This window comes from Erythrolamprus reginae, chromosome 3, assembly GCF_031021105.1.
Source record: "Erythrolamprus reginae isolate rEryReg1 chromosome 3, rEryReg1.hap1, whole genome shotgun sequence".
Lineage (NCBI taxonomy): Eukaryota > Metazoa > Chordata > Lepidosauria > Squamata > Dipsadidae > Erythrolamprus > Erythrolamprus reginae.
The window spans coordinates 113,022,702-113,036,993 of record NC_091952.1 but is presented as its reverse complement, the minus strand read 5'-3'; the positions used below and the strand labels follow the sequence as shown (position 1 = coordinate 113,036,993).

General features: G+C 36.7%; 1 protein-coding gene across 1 annotated transcript in view; it reads right to left on the bottom strand.

Annotated features, from left to right (window-relative positions):
* NR5A2 (nuclear receptor subfamily 5 group A member 2) overlaps window positions 1-14,292 on the bottom strand; it is a 109,070-nt gene that overhangs the window by 64,830 nt on the left and 29,948 nt on the right. The window lies entirely within an intron of this gene.

Here is a 14,292-nt window from a genome sequence, read left to right as displayed (position 1 = left end):
GTCCAAGCACCTGTTTGAAAACTTATCTTGGTCGGTAAGCCGCTCTCACCCAGTCACATGACCTTCAAGCCACCCCCGGGCACAGGATTGTCAAGCCACTCTCACCTGGTCCCATGGACCACAAGCCACTCCTACCTGGTCACATGATCAAGCCACACCCACACAATAAGCCACGCCCACAGTGTGGTAGTAAAATTTTTGCAGCCTTCACTGATCTGCACATGCACAGAAGCTTTGCGGATGCACAGAGGGTTTAAAAAAGAAAATGGCGGCATCCGGGCACACTGCTGCTGCTACCAGTTCTTTAAGTCACTGGCAGCCTCCACTATCGGTATGCCCAAACTAGGCCGAACTAGTAGCACTTCATCCCTGCTTTCTGAGGGCTGAGAGAGAATGTGAGTGGCTTACTGGTTTATGGTTGTTATGCCGGGCTTCACGTTACAAGCCCCAATTAAGTCCAAAGTGTAAATTCAAACACACACACTGTTGTACAGTAAACAAAAAGTCGGTTTATCAAAAGAAAAATATTGTACACACGCACTTTAATCAGCCAAAGTGGTCTCCCACAAACCACAAGCCTGGAATGCTGTGAAAAGCAAAAACAAAAGCAGAGCAGATAAAGGCAGCTGTGAAGACGTCACAGCCACCCCCCTTCAAGAGTCCTCAAGCTGTACTTAACTGTGAAATATTCAAAAAGTCCTGGTAAATCCTGGAGCAGTCCAAAAATCAAACAGCACTCGTCTCTTACAAATGGATAATCTCCCACGCACGCTCTCAGTGATGCTGGCAATTTATCAGCAGCCCCATTATAATTGCCCCAGGCACAGGTGTTATCCCTTATTTTCTATAATACTTGCACAGTTGTTCCCTTGTCATCATAAATCTGCGCCTGCGAGCATCAATGAATCCCTCTTCCTCTGAATCTAATGATGATTCACTAATGGGGTCATTAGCTAATGGGCTGCCTGTAACTACCTCATCATCTGATGCTGCTTCACTCCCAGAATCTGCCCTTGACACAGAATCCTCACTGTCCGAAGCTGTTGGCAGCAAAACCGGTCTCTGATAACGTGAGGATTCTCCCAAACCAGCACCCACAGTTCTCGGAGCATGAGCTGGCCCAGAGCCAACCACAACAATGGCTAAGGCAAAACTACAATTTAGTGTCTCCCAATTTCTAACCTGGGACCTTAGACATTAACCCATATTGCCTTTCCAAAAAACTAGCAACTAGCAATAGCATTTAGACTTATATACCACTTCACAGTGCTTTACAGCCTTCTCTAAGTGGTTTAAAGAGAGTAAGCATATTGCCCCCAATCAGGGTCCTCATTTTACTGACCTTGGAAGGATGGAAGGCTGAGTCAACCTTGAGCCTACTGAAGTTCAATCTGCCAAACTGCTGGCAGCCAGTGATCAGCAGAAGTAGCTTGCAGTACTGCACTCTAACCACTGCACCACCGAGGCTCTATGGACTGACCATGCTTAGGAATCAATTAAATAAAATAAATAATTAATACAACCTTAAATTGAATAATTGAAACTGATTCCAAAATTCAGGTTTTTTTCTCAGCAAAGAATGTTACTTTATTTTAGAGCTTTAGAAGTCAGAAAGCATTACATAAAGTTCCTTCAAAGTTATTGTATATCTACACTATTCTCTGCACGCTATGCCATCTTTTACACATTACATGCTTATATCTGACAAAGCAAAAGAATGGTGAATGATAAGCACAGCAGTAGTTATTCATACTATGGGAAAATGATCTTTAATGTTTAATAAAATATTTATTATATATATGGATTTCCATAAATAAACCCTGATACTGCATATGTAATGTTTATTTGCTTAAATATAATCAATATATTATATATGAAGCATTATGGCAGGTTTATAAATGAATGCCTGGGTTAACCAAGTTGTTTCATTTTTGATTAGCTGACCATATTGATTTTGGCCTCTGTTAAAAAGGAAACAATTATTTCTTGCATTGCTTCTCCGTTTAAAAACACGCTGTCAGAATCTTTGTGGAATTTAGGTATTTTGTATTGTCATTGCTTAAGATGTTGCTTACTATATTTTTGGAGTATAAGACGCACCTTAGTTTTTGAGAAGGAAAACAGGGGGGAAAAAACTGCCTACTAGGTATTCATCTGGCTAGCGTCCTTAGCCTGATCAGCTTCAGCACATTATTTTATCCCTTGGTTGGGCTTAAAAAAACTTATGCAGAGCAAGTAGCAATGAAAAAAAGCCTGCAAAGATGTAGGGCTGGAAAAAACCTTCTTTGCAGAAAGTAGCAATGAAAAAGCCTGCGAACCAGTAAGAGCCAGGAAGATTAGTAGTGCCAAGTTAGAGCTTCAAAAAAGCTACATTCAGCATATAAGGTGCACCCAAATTTTCAGCCTCTTTTAGGGGGGGAAAAGGTGCATCTTATACTCCAAAAATACGGTATATAAGGTTTGTTGAGAAAAAAGGTGAATCATGTTTGTGGAATATGTTTGATGTTGTGGAATTTGGGTGAATGATTAAGAATTTGAAAAATATGTTGGTACATATGCAGACATAAAAAATATCACATTTGTATCCTTTGGTTAGCTGAAACTTTGTCTACTTTCATAAAGGTTGTTCCGGGATCTAGGAGAATTTTCCTGTTTGGAAATAGTAATTATAAATTCAAGAAAGCCTAAGAGGTCGTGACCCTGCTAACTTAAGGTCTCTACCTATAGACACTTTTAAAAGCATTTTTAAGAATCGTCTTGTTTCAATAAAAGTCACAATTAACATTAACTAATTGTTGTAAGCTTGAGTCTCTTTTTTTCAATGATGTTGTAACTTTGAACGGTTGGTAAATGAATCATTTTAAGTCAAGCACTATTTATATAGGACTTTCATCTTCATGGTGTGTAGTGATTCTTCCTGTATTCTGAATTGGAACAGTCTGTAGCAGCAAATGAAACTTCACAAAATACATATCAGTATTCATATCAGCAGTGGCTATAGTGTGTAGTTTTGGATGTAGAAATGAATTCCTTCAAAATAGATAGGACATCAAAAAGTAAATAGATCCCTTATTCAGTGCTTCCTTGGGAACTTGAATGGCCACTTAAAATATTACTTTCCTCCAATAGTAAATATTCTGGGAAATTTATGTGTGGGAAACCAGGAGATGTGAATGAGTGTATCAGGAATATCACCAGTACTGTTATGGCATCAGCAATGCTAAGCAAAACCAAAATGTTGCTGCTACTCTTGCTGTTAATATTATTTGAACTTCTATTCTTCTTGTACCCTGAGAAAACAACCAAAGGCAGCCTTAGGTGTAAATTTTTTAATTGGTTTGTAATTAAAACAATTTTGACTTATGGACACTGAATAACTAGTATTCATAAATCTTCTGCTTCAGATATTGTTAATTCTTTAAGAATTAATTGGAATTTAAATTTTGAAATGTGAGATATCTTAGTTTAACTGGATTCAGTTTAAACAAATTAAATGAATTCCAGTGATACCACATCTTGCACGTCATTCATATGCAAGAGTAAAAGTCTATCCTAATCTCACCCGAAACAAAATCCTCGGGGTCAGAGATCTATCAATCATTTTTCACACTTGAGCTAACCAATCCATGAAGCGAAGTGCCAATGAGGTATTAGATCAATATGAAGAAGCATGGAAATTGATCTTATCCCAACCCAACTCCATTAACAGACCAGTAAGAGAATGACCTCTCACCTGCAGTGCAAATTATCTTCAGTTTTGCAAACCACATATCTGAACAAAGGCCTCTGAGTATTGTACTTTTAATAAATATGTTTCATTGTTAGGCGATATAGCTAAAGTCAGAGTTAAGAGCAAAATAAGTGGGTCTCAGAGAGATTATTTACTAGACCTGGACACTCAATTTTAGCCACAAATGAGTTTACATGTGGGTGAATTTCAAGGTTTTTTTACATAACTAGTGCAATATATTTGCTACTCCTGCTATTAATGAGGAGAAATAATATACTGAAAGAGGGAATTGAAAAGAAAATCTTCCAAGTCTTAGGTAGCTATAACTGTGATGTCAAATAATGAGTGCTTTTTCTCTGATTTCACTGAGCTCACATAAAGAAGATACCCCCAAAAACCTGATCCACAGAGAATCATGTCAACAGGTAGAGGTAGTCTTCAACATTCATTTACGGACCGTTTGAAGTTACAATGGCACTGAAAAAAAGTTACCGTATTTTTTTCCAGGACACATCTTTTTACCCCCAAAAGAGGGTGAAAACTTGGGTGTGTCTTATACATCGAATGTAGCCACCCCCAACCACCCCCACCCTTTGGCCTCTGCCTCCCAGAAATTTACCTCCTTGCAGCAAGCAAAACAGAGCCTGTTAAGCCAAGCAACTCATTATCAGCTTCCCGATTTTGGTGCTTTTTTGTTTTCTGTGCATGCACAGAAATAAAAATGTGCGAGAGGCTGCATGTGCGGGTGCACGCCCAAGAGCTCCCAAATCGTCAGTATGCACACACAGCGCACTGGTAGGCAGGTAAGAGGAACCCATCGCTGACCAGGAATATTGTATCTTCTTTTAAGTAGCAGAGAATAACTATACTTCCAGAAAGCCACATCAGTTTTAAAGATCTCTAAAAGTATCATCTGAAATGTAACAGTGTCCTGTTTAGTATTAAGATAAGGCAGCTGAGTTAATCCCTGACTTAGTCATGTTTGGAGTAGATCTATTTAAATAATTGGGAGGAGTGAATTCTTTTTATTGGGTATAACAAGAAAACAACAATCGAGGGACATACAATATTTTATTTATTTATTTTATTTATTACTTAGATTTGTATGCCGCCCCTCTCCGAAGACTTTTATGTTTATGGCTAATACTGGAAATAAGATAATGTTCCATTGGAAAACGTGCTGGTTGATAAAATATCAGCGGAAATGGACAAATTGACAATAGAACTAAAAGGACAAAATGACTCAGATTACTACAACATTTGGGCTAAATGGTACATATGGATTGAGAGAGAGAGAGAGAGAGGGAGAGAGAGGGAGAGAGAGGGGGAGAGAGAGAGAGAGAGAAGTGAAGCAATGTGAAAAAAAAAGATCATAAAATGTGATAGCTATTATATAATGTCTCATAAAATTTTAAATAGATTTATTTAAGGGGGAATGTGGATCCATCCTTCAAAAGTGTGAGTTGCAATTCATCTAAAATTAAGCATTTTCTGAAACCCAGCTTTAAGTCCTTAGTCATAATAAATTTATTAGATACACGTATACATTTGGAAATAACAGTATTTTGTACCCAACAGGTGTGAGCCTGCCTTTTAGGTCTTTTTTATTGGTAAATAAATGTGTGTCAGAAATTAATATGGGCAGTACAGGATATTATTTGAATTTTATGGCTAATTGGTGCAAGGAATTGTTTTGGCTTTTGTGATTTTTCTGACTATAGTGATCACAATGATTGTGGATTATGGAGAGAATCCTCACTTATATACCCCAAATTTAAAACTCGCCATAGAACTGTGTTGATACAAATTATTATGGATGTTGATTGAACTGTAGTTAAATATAATTTTTCTCAAAAATTATTCCATTAATATCTCTAAAAAGACACCTAATATTTATAAAACATCATTTTTAATACTCTGTTTTTACTATACTATACCCTTCAAAGTATAATTGAATCAATGAATTAGAGGAAGGTTACTAAAAAGAAAAAGGATTAATGCATTTTTAATGATAGAAAATGATATAACTTCTGTTATTCCCTAAGAATAATGGCAGATCTATCAGGTTTGTATAGATAAGAGCTGGGTAAGTTTATCTGAAAGCTTCATAATGGCTCTCATTTAGCCGTAACTGGGGGCAAGGGGGTGGAGAGGAGCTGTAGACATCCCATTTACTTTCCCGATTCATTGTTTATTTATATGAGTTTCCTTCTATCTTGTAACCAGTTGAGAAGCCTAAACAAAGAGATGAAAATTTGTTTAATAAATATACATTATTGATTCCCTTTAATAATATGCATTTTAAGATATTCTTACAGAAACAGGATGTAAGTGCTGAAATGCTTAGACCACACCAGAGGGATTTGTACTGGCTCTTTGGGGTTATATTACCTAAGATAATGTGCAGTAACAATGAAAAATATTTCAATTTGTGCAGGATTCTGATTCCTCATTGCCTTGATATGGTCAATACGAATCTTTCTTTTTTCTATCTAGCTGACTAATGCAAGCCTTGGAGATCAGAATATTGTAGCCAACTATTACTATGTAACATTCCCTTCTCTCTCACACACACAAAACTTTATAACTTTAGTATAAAGAAAAGAATTGCAGTATACAGTGTTCCCTCGATTTTCGGGGGTTCGAACTTCGCGAATAGCCTATATCACGATTTTTCAAAAAATATTAATTAAAAAATACTTCGTGGTTTTTTTTCTATACCAGTTTTTCCCACCCGATGACGTCATATGTCATTGCCAAACTAATAATTTTTGCAAATAAATAACAAAAAAATTATTATTGTTAATAAATAATTATGTTTATAAATATCAGGATCACTAAGTGTCTTATTCAATGGTGAGTACCAGTAATAATGGTGAGTAAATGGTTGTTAATGGAATGGGAAAGGGTAATTTATGGGTTTAAAGTCTTAAGGGATGGCTTGTGATACTGTTCATAGCCAAAAATGGTGTATTTACTTCCGCATCTCTACTTCGCGGAAATTTGACTTTCGCGGGTGGTCTCGGAACGCATCCCCCACGAAAATCGAGGGAACACTGTATAACTTTATATACTGTATAATGACAACAAATATCTGCAATACAATTAAAAAGCAGTACCTAAAGCAATGCATAACAATGCAGTAAAAATGAAAGGAGTAATAATTCATTTCACTGATAATGTCTTCATTTAATCTGCCTGGGCAAAAAAAAAAAGTGAACTTGGTGCTGAAAAATATAAGATGAGAGGATCACATCCCTCAGGAAATCTCTTGAACTACAAATATGAAGATGGGCTTCTTCTACCAAATTTATACATTGGCAGCAGTAGTGGGTTCTGAACGCCGTTGCTACTAGTTCACGCATGCTAATGATGTTTCTGAGCATGCGCAGAAGCATCCTGGGCAGGTGGGCGGAGCCTCCTGCCACTGCCACTCCGGTTCATAGAACCAGGCTGAAATGGGAGCTGCCCACTGCTGATTGGCAGTGTGAGATGAAAAGGTTATTGGTTTCCCCCACCATAAGACATATAGGTCTGTCATGCTAATATTTTGAAATGGGCTTTATAAGTGTTTAAGATATTATTAAGAATTATTTTGTGAGTTTTATTTTTCTTGTGTTTTTTTAATAATTCTTTTATTTTATTCAAAAGATTAAAATATAAAATCCAAAAGGAAAAAATGTTAAACAGAGACAAAACAAAACTATACGAAAATGTAAAAAATGTGAATTAAAATACTTCCTTAAATGGAAGTATTTTTTTCCCTATTAGAAATGTATTCATTTTGATGATAAACATTTGCCCCCAAGGGATTGGTTATGTCCTAGACCCAGCAATGGGTGAATGAGTCTTAGGAAGAAGCAGATGGCGCTTTCCCATACTATCACATGCACAAGAACCTGATGTCAGAGAGCAAGTAAACATTGCCCACCGGTCTACAGGAACCTAATCATCCTCAGATTTTACTGGTCGCCTAAGATTGTCCTTCAAACTGATGTCATTGGAAATACACTTAGCCTGCCAGAGCATGTATCTGGTAGACTGAGTCACACGCTGTACATTGTGTTAATTTGAAGTTTCAGTCTAGAAATACAGAGTGTATCTAGAGGCATACTTTACTAGACAGAAGTTCCCTGAGGATGAGCTCCAGCACAAGTCCAAAAGCGTGGAAGATTAAACCTGTAGTCCCAGTGACTGACCCAGATTGGATCCTATAAAGCTTGATTGATCAAAGCAGCAGAGATATTCATCTATAATGCCCATCTATTAAACCAAATTTATTTTCCTTTTTTAAAAAAACATAAAAAGACATCAATAATTTTGCTCTGATGTTTCTTGCTTATTTTCTGAGTTCAGCATAACATTGCTTTCTGCAAGAGGAATAGTACAGCGGGCAGCATGTACATATCTTGCTCTTTTGGGGCATAGGGTGGGGTGGGGGCTTAAAGCATTTTAAATTGATGCAGATTTCTAATTATTAAAAAGTCAGAAAAATAATACCCAAAATGAGCTAAAAACTTACATTAAAAACAAGAATATTAATTTCTAAAGAATTAGAGTAAAGAAAATAGCATTTAAATTACTTGGGAATTACATTAATTAATTAAATTACCCTTAGATTATCTACGGTTGACCTATTCAGATTCCTAAGAGGTCAGTAAGGGGTGAGTACAAGTGCACTAGTGTGCCTTCTGTCCCCTGTCCTATTGCTCTCCTATATCTCCTATACCTTTCTTCTATTCCTAAATCTCTTCTGCTATTCTTTCATTGATATGTTCTATTACTATACCATCTTTTCTATTATTTCTTAGATATATTTTACTATGAGTATCTCCTGTATAACCTTCATCATGTATTTTACTATATGTATATAGATATATACCCACTAAAACCCTCATTGTGTATTGGACAAAATAGATAGATAGATAGATAGATAGATAGATAGATAGATAGATAGATAGATAGATAGATAGATAGATAGAATGCCTTCTTGGAAAACAATTTCTCAGATTCCAGCTGGGCTGTTTAACAATCTTTCTCTGGCCCAAATCAAACATCATTTTACTGCAATTAAGACGAAAGAAAATACATCTCCATCAGAATTTAGGAAGCAATGTCGCCCATATGGCAGGAGGCAGTTCTTGATGAATCTGAGACCTAAATTGTTTTAGGGCTTTAAAAATAATGATCCACAATTTGAATTGTACCAGAAACAAACTAGTAACCAGTGCAGCCCTTACAGGAATGAGTTACTATGGTTCTGAGAGGGAGTATCACCGACATTCCTGCAGCTGCATTTTGGACCCAGAGCATGTGTTTGTCTATGAATAATGAATAAAAAGGTAGTGTTCTACCATACACTCTTCGCCCCTTTTGTAGATATCTGATGATAAGGTATGCCTCTATGAGAGGTGAAGAGCTTGCAATGTGCATCTTGATCAAAGGATCCAATCATGCACTCGCCTCCATCTGGACTAATTGCATTTCCCAAAGACTTTTAAAATGTGGCCCCAAGAAACGCACTATTGCAATTCAATCTAGATTAACTCTCTCATGTGTCCCTGCAATCAGTTTTGATTTCATCAAGCATAGGGGGGGCTGATATTCTCTTCAAAGGAAGGACGGGAGATAAGATCCATGCACACAATGTATGTTACCTTACTTCAGTAATTCTTCTAATCAAATCTGGGGCTTCTTTTTGCACTTACCAGAAAGAGAGAAATTTTGAAGAAAGAGCTATCTGCATTTGTTTGTCATTTGCCCTGCAATCTGTACGAAAAGCTTTTAAAAGGACATCAGAAATAGACATGACTAGCCACCTGCTGATGTACAGTGACAAATTCCACTGACACAACCATGACCCCCAGTTTGTCAAGATTTAATTAAGGATATAATTAAGTCAGTGGAACAGAACACTAATGAGTGGTTCTCTTTCTTTTTAATATGGTTAATTACACCTAAGAATATAAAGCAAGGCAAGGCTCTAAATGTGTCATTAAAATGAAGAATGCAAGTTTCTCATGGCCCAGTTTTCACAAAGCATTTCCCTTTCCAGCCAGCTAGTTTTGTAGCCATTTCAAGATTAAAATTTGTCCAGTTTCTCTGGGAATTTTCCCAAAGAGAACCTGGAGTATATCTTTATCAACTTGTTTCTAACCATAAAGCAGATTGTTATTATACAAATGGAACATACAGAGTTTCAATGTTAAAAATGTTGAATATTCTTCGTGATACTAATTTGTAAGTGCCAATATTGATGAGCATTGCTAGGATTTTAACAAATTTAGCTTGTTTACATACTTTATTTTCAAGAAAGATAAGCACACGCCTTCCAGAAAATGGCTAGTATTGCTCTTCTAACCCTTAGCTCTTCTTAGTAAATTGCAGTTGACAGGTGAGGTAAATATTGAAGGTTTCATATAACACTTCGACTAAAATAGGGAAGTTATGGCTTAGGTAACTAGCCTAGTGCCACATGAAGTAACTGAAAATTGGTAACAACGTATGGTTCAGTTTTGATACATTTTGGGCAGTATATTACAAAGTGCAACCAGAACTACTTTACCGCAAGGATGTTCATGTTACACTACAGAAGCAAGGATCTCTAATCTAATTTAATAATCATAGTGGTCATTGCTGTTTTAAATATTAACACTACAGAGATTTGAATATTCAAGTAAGGTATGAACCGATTTAACAATTCCCCAGATTTTTATTTCTAATCTCCCCAAACTAGAACTCGGACCACACGTTTCCTGAATAGTTTTTATCCCAGAGCTATACTTGCACTTAACAACGAACTAAAGGGGCACCATCAGTGAACTGTTGGACAATATTACTCGGTTTGTCATGTAGATGGCTGTGTGGTTCAGGGTGGGGAATTTGTAATGGATGGGACATTTATTCTATTTTTTATTCTATTTTTAAATTTACCTATTCTGATTTTATGTATGGTGGGACTGGTCTCTGGGTGTCACACGACTTTCGTTGCCAATGACAATTTGTTGTTTTTGACAATGACAATAAATTTATTATTATTATTATTATTATTATTATTATTATTATTATTATTATTAAGCTCAAGCTTTCTGTAGTAGTAAGGAGTCACTAAAGACATATGAAAGTGGTATTATTGGTATTATGGGCATACCAATCCTATGAGATTGGTATTATGGGCATACCAATCCTACGAGATTGATTAGAATTATCAATTTATGTAAGACTTCACAAGGAAAGCTCATTCATATTTTACAAATCTGTGTTGTAAAGAATATGGACATTTCAATAGACTTTGGTATACACTGTAGTAGAAAATTTCTTCCAGTATACAATTCAAATTCAAAAGAGAATCACAATCAATCATAGCTTCATGGAATGTTTGCCCTATCCCATTGATGGGTTCTGGCTGGTTCAGACTGGTTCTATAGAACCAGTTGTGGGAATTTTTCCCTGCTCACCAAATCAGCAGCGATAGCCAATTGGCCACACCCATAAACCATTCTCTCGGTGGCGCCATCTTGTTTTTTGCTTTGCACATGCAAAAGCTATTTTTTGCTTGTGCGCATGTGCAGAACTTGGAATTTTAGCTCTGCACATGTATGGCATATAAGGAAGTGAACCGGCAGTGAGGTATGTCAAAACCCACCCCTGCTCTAGCCCAGTTCTTACAAAAAGTAGATGAACAAACTTGCATTTTCTGCATCCTCATAGCAAGATCACATGACAGGGAAAATTCTTAATATCTGGAAAGTTCATTTTAGTATGGAAAAGTATTCAAGTCATATAAACATCTACTGCAGCTTTCTGTAGTAGTAAAGAGTCACCATAAACGTGTGAAAATGGTACACATCTATACAGTGATGGGCTACCAAAATTTTTACTATCACATTGTGGGCATGGCTTATGCATTTTGTTTCAACATCTTTCAGTGCAAATTGGGTGTTCTGAGCTCCATTTTCACTACCCCACTGCGTTCTCCCCCATCCGGGCAGTAGCCCACCCCTGATTGTCTAGTATATAAAGTGTATGTACACGCACGCACGCACAGCTCTTCTAAAATTATACAGGTTCAAACTCATTTACTGTGTTAGGAAAAGCATACCCAGAGCCCAGAAGGGAAAAAAAAGAAAAAAGAAATCAAAATTTTGCTACTGATACTGTGTATCTGACCGTACCCGTAGGAGCCCACCACTGCATCTATAGTAGCATGGGGAGAGCGATGCTTATTTTCACAGATTTAGTACAGAAAACTAAACTCAAGCAGCATCTAAATATTGGTTCTAAATTCTAACAAGATTTTATCTTTGAAATGTCTGTAATTTGAAGTGGGCCAAACAAAGCAATTATTTACAGCCCAGAATGGGAATAAATTATGTTATTGGGCCAATCATAGAGCTGGATGATGAACCAGTAGAGTAAATTTGCACTAGACTTGCATATTAACTGTCATGTCATTCTACGAAATTGAGAAACCCGGCTTTCCTAGGCCTTATCTGCAAAATATATCTGATTTATATCAGATCTTCTTAAATCTAATCTGTCTTAGTTTCCATGTTACTCTTTACAGTTGTCTGGTTCTTGATGGATTTCAGCTGTTATAATCCCTGGATGTAAAAAGATGAAGGGGACCCAGTGCTATTGATCAAACAGCTGTGCGTAACTTTTCCAGCTTCTCTCCTTTCCCATTTTTTCAATGGAAAAAAAATATATATAAAAGAAATTATGGGGAAACCCTTCAAAAATTCTATGAATGTGGTTACCCAATGGAAATCTTAGTGGAAGGAAATATCTCTTGTTTTATGCCTTGAATAATTTCTTGAATTTAGCAAGAAAAGCAAGAAGATGAATAAACTGAAGCTCATGCCAGGCATCAAGAGATGCTCTTATGTTGCCAGACCAATAATGTAGCATTTCAGCACTGCCCTTCAGTTTAAGGAAGGGAGAATTCTCTAGGATTCATCCTCTGATGAATCCCAGAGAATGCTCTAAGATTCATCAGAGCTACTGGACATGCCGTTAACTTTAATGGCCTTTCACCAATGTTACTTGCTCACAAACGGCTTCACTATTAGAAGAATCATTGCTGAGTGATGGGCCTCCATGAACATCACCTGAATCAATAAATAAAATAGAGGTGTGTGTGAACATATTAATAAGCCTTTGCTAGATTGTTGTAATGTATTATACATAGACTGTGAAAAATGCTCAGAAACATCATCAGATGCAGTGCGGGGTGATTAGCTCATTAAATGGGGCAGCAGATACCATTGCTATCTTTAGCAATAAAGATATCTATTGTTACAAAATAAGCTACATGGCTATTGTTATTGCTATTATTATTATTATTATTATTATTATTATTATTATTATTATTATTATTATTATTCCTTCTCTGATATGAACGAGTTTGCCAATTAAGATTTTCCTTTGATGCCTTTCTCTAATGTTTGGAAATTAGATAAATGTTAGAGAGGACCTTTTCCAGTGACTATCTTACATATCTAGACATATTTTCCTTATACCCACTAATGAATTGTTATCTTTCCAATAGCAGGCACTCTGTTGTATTTTCATGAAGCTGTGATAGCTTTTAAATAGGAGTTCCACCTATTGACCTGGTTTATGATCATTGTTTTATCAGCAGTTTCTTATCATTGTTTTATTGTTGTTTGTCGTACTGTATAATATGGTATTTCTTATAGGGATTTTTTTTTTTTTGCAAGTCAACCTGATGTTATTGTGGAGGGAGAACCATTGATCACAATTAAGAATAAAAACAAACAAATGCCCAGGAGACTCAGTTGCAGTTATAATTCTTTAAGCATTCTGGTCCTTTATCATTCTGTTCAGATCAACCTCCTGAAATGCATCAAAGATGACTCTACATTTCACCTGATGCTGTAGAATTATGGGAATCTTCGTTCAGTGGAGTGCTCGGTCAAAGAGCAAAGGAGAGTCAATGAAAAATTAATTGAAAGAAAACCTGTAAGGCTTCCTCTACGGGAAGGGAAGATGGTTTCCTCCCGTCCCCTTCTCCAATTAGGGAGGATGTCTGTGATATAAACAACTCCTTTGTATTCTCCACAATAGATAAGGTTGATATGAAAGTTGTTTTTTTATAGGACTGAGCAACCAGCTTTTCTGCTGAGATTATACTATCCATTCCCAGCTGGTAACTTATATTTCATGACAGCCTTTTATCCATTATCAAAGCAACAAGTAGAAAAGCAAATTCTCCTGATCTCTAATGCTCTCTCTTCGGGTTTCTCTGCAGAGTCGGACTCTGTACCGTCCTGTTAACAAGCCCTCGGATCTCCTTCTGTGCTGCTGTCTGCTCTAAAGATTCTCTCAAGTCTTTGGCTTGCTTGTCTAACCTAAATGCGGCAGAATACCATGGGAATGGAGAATCATTTATTTGTACAACTGTATATTATCTAGAAAGAGGACCAGGAGAGGGAATAGTAAAAGATCATCCTGCCCCTCCTGAAATTGTGGTGTTTTTCCCCCCCTCAATGCTTGTAGCAGAAAGAAGAGTGTACCCTGAAATGAGGTTAGCTAAAATT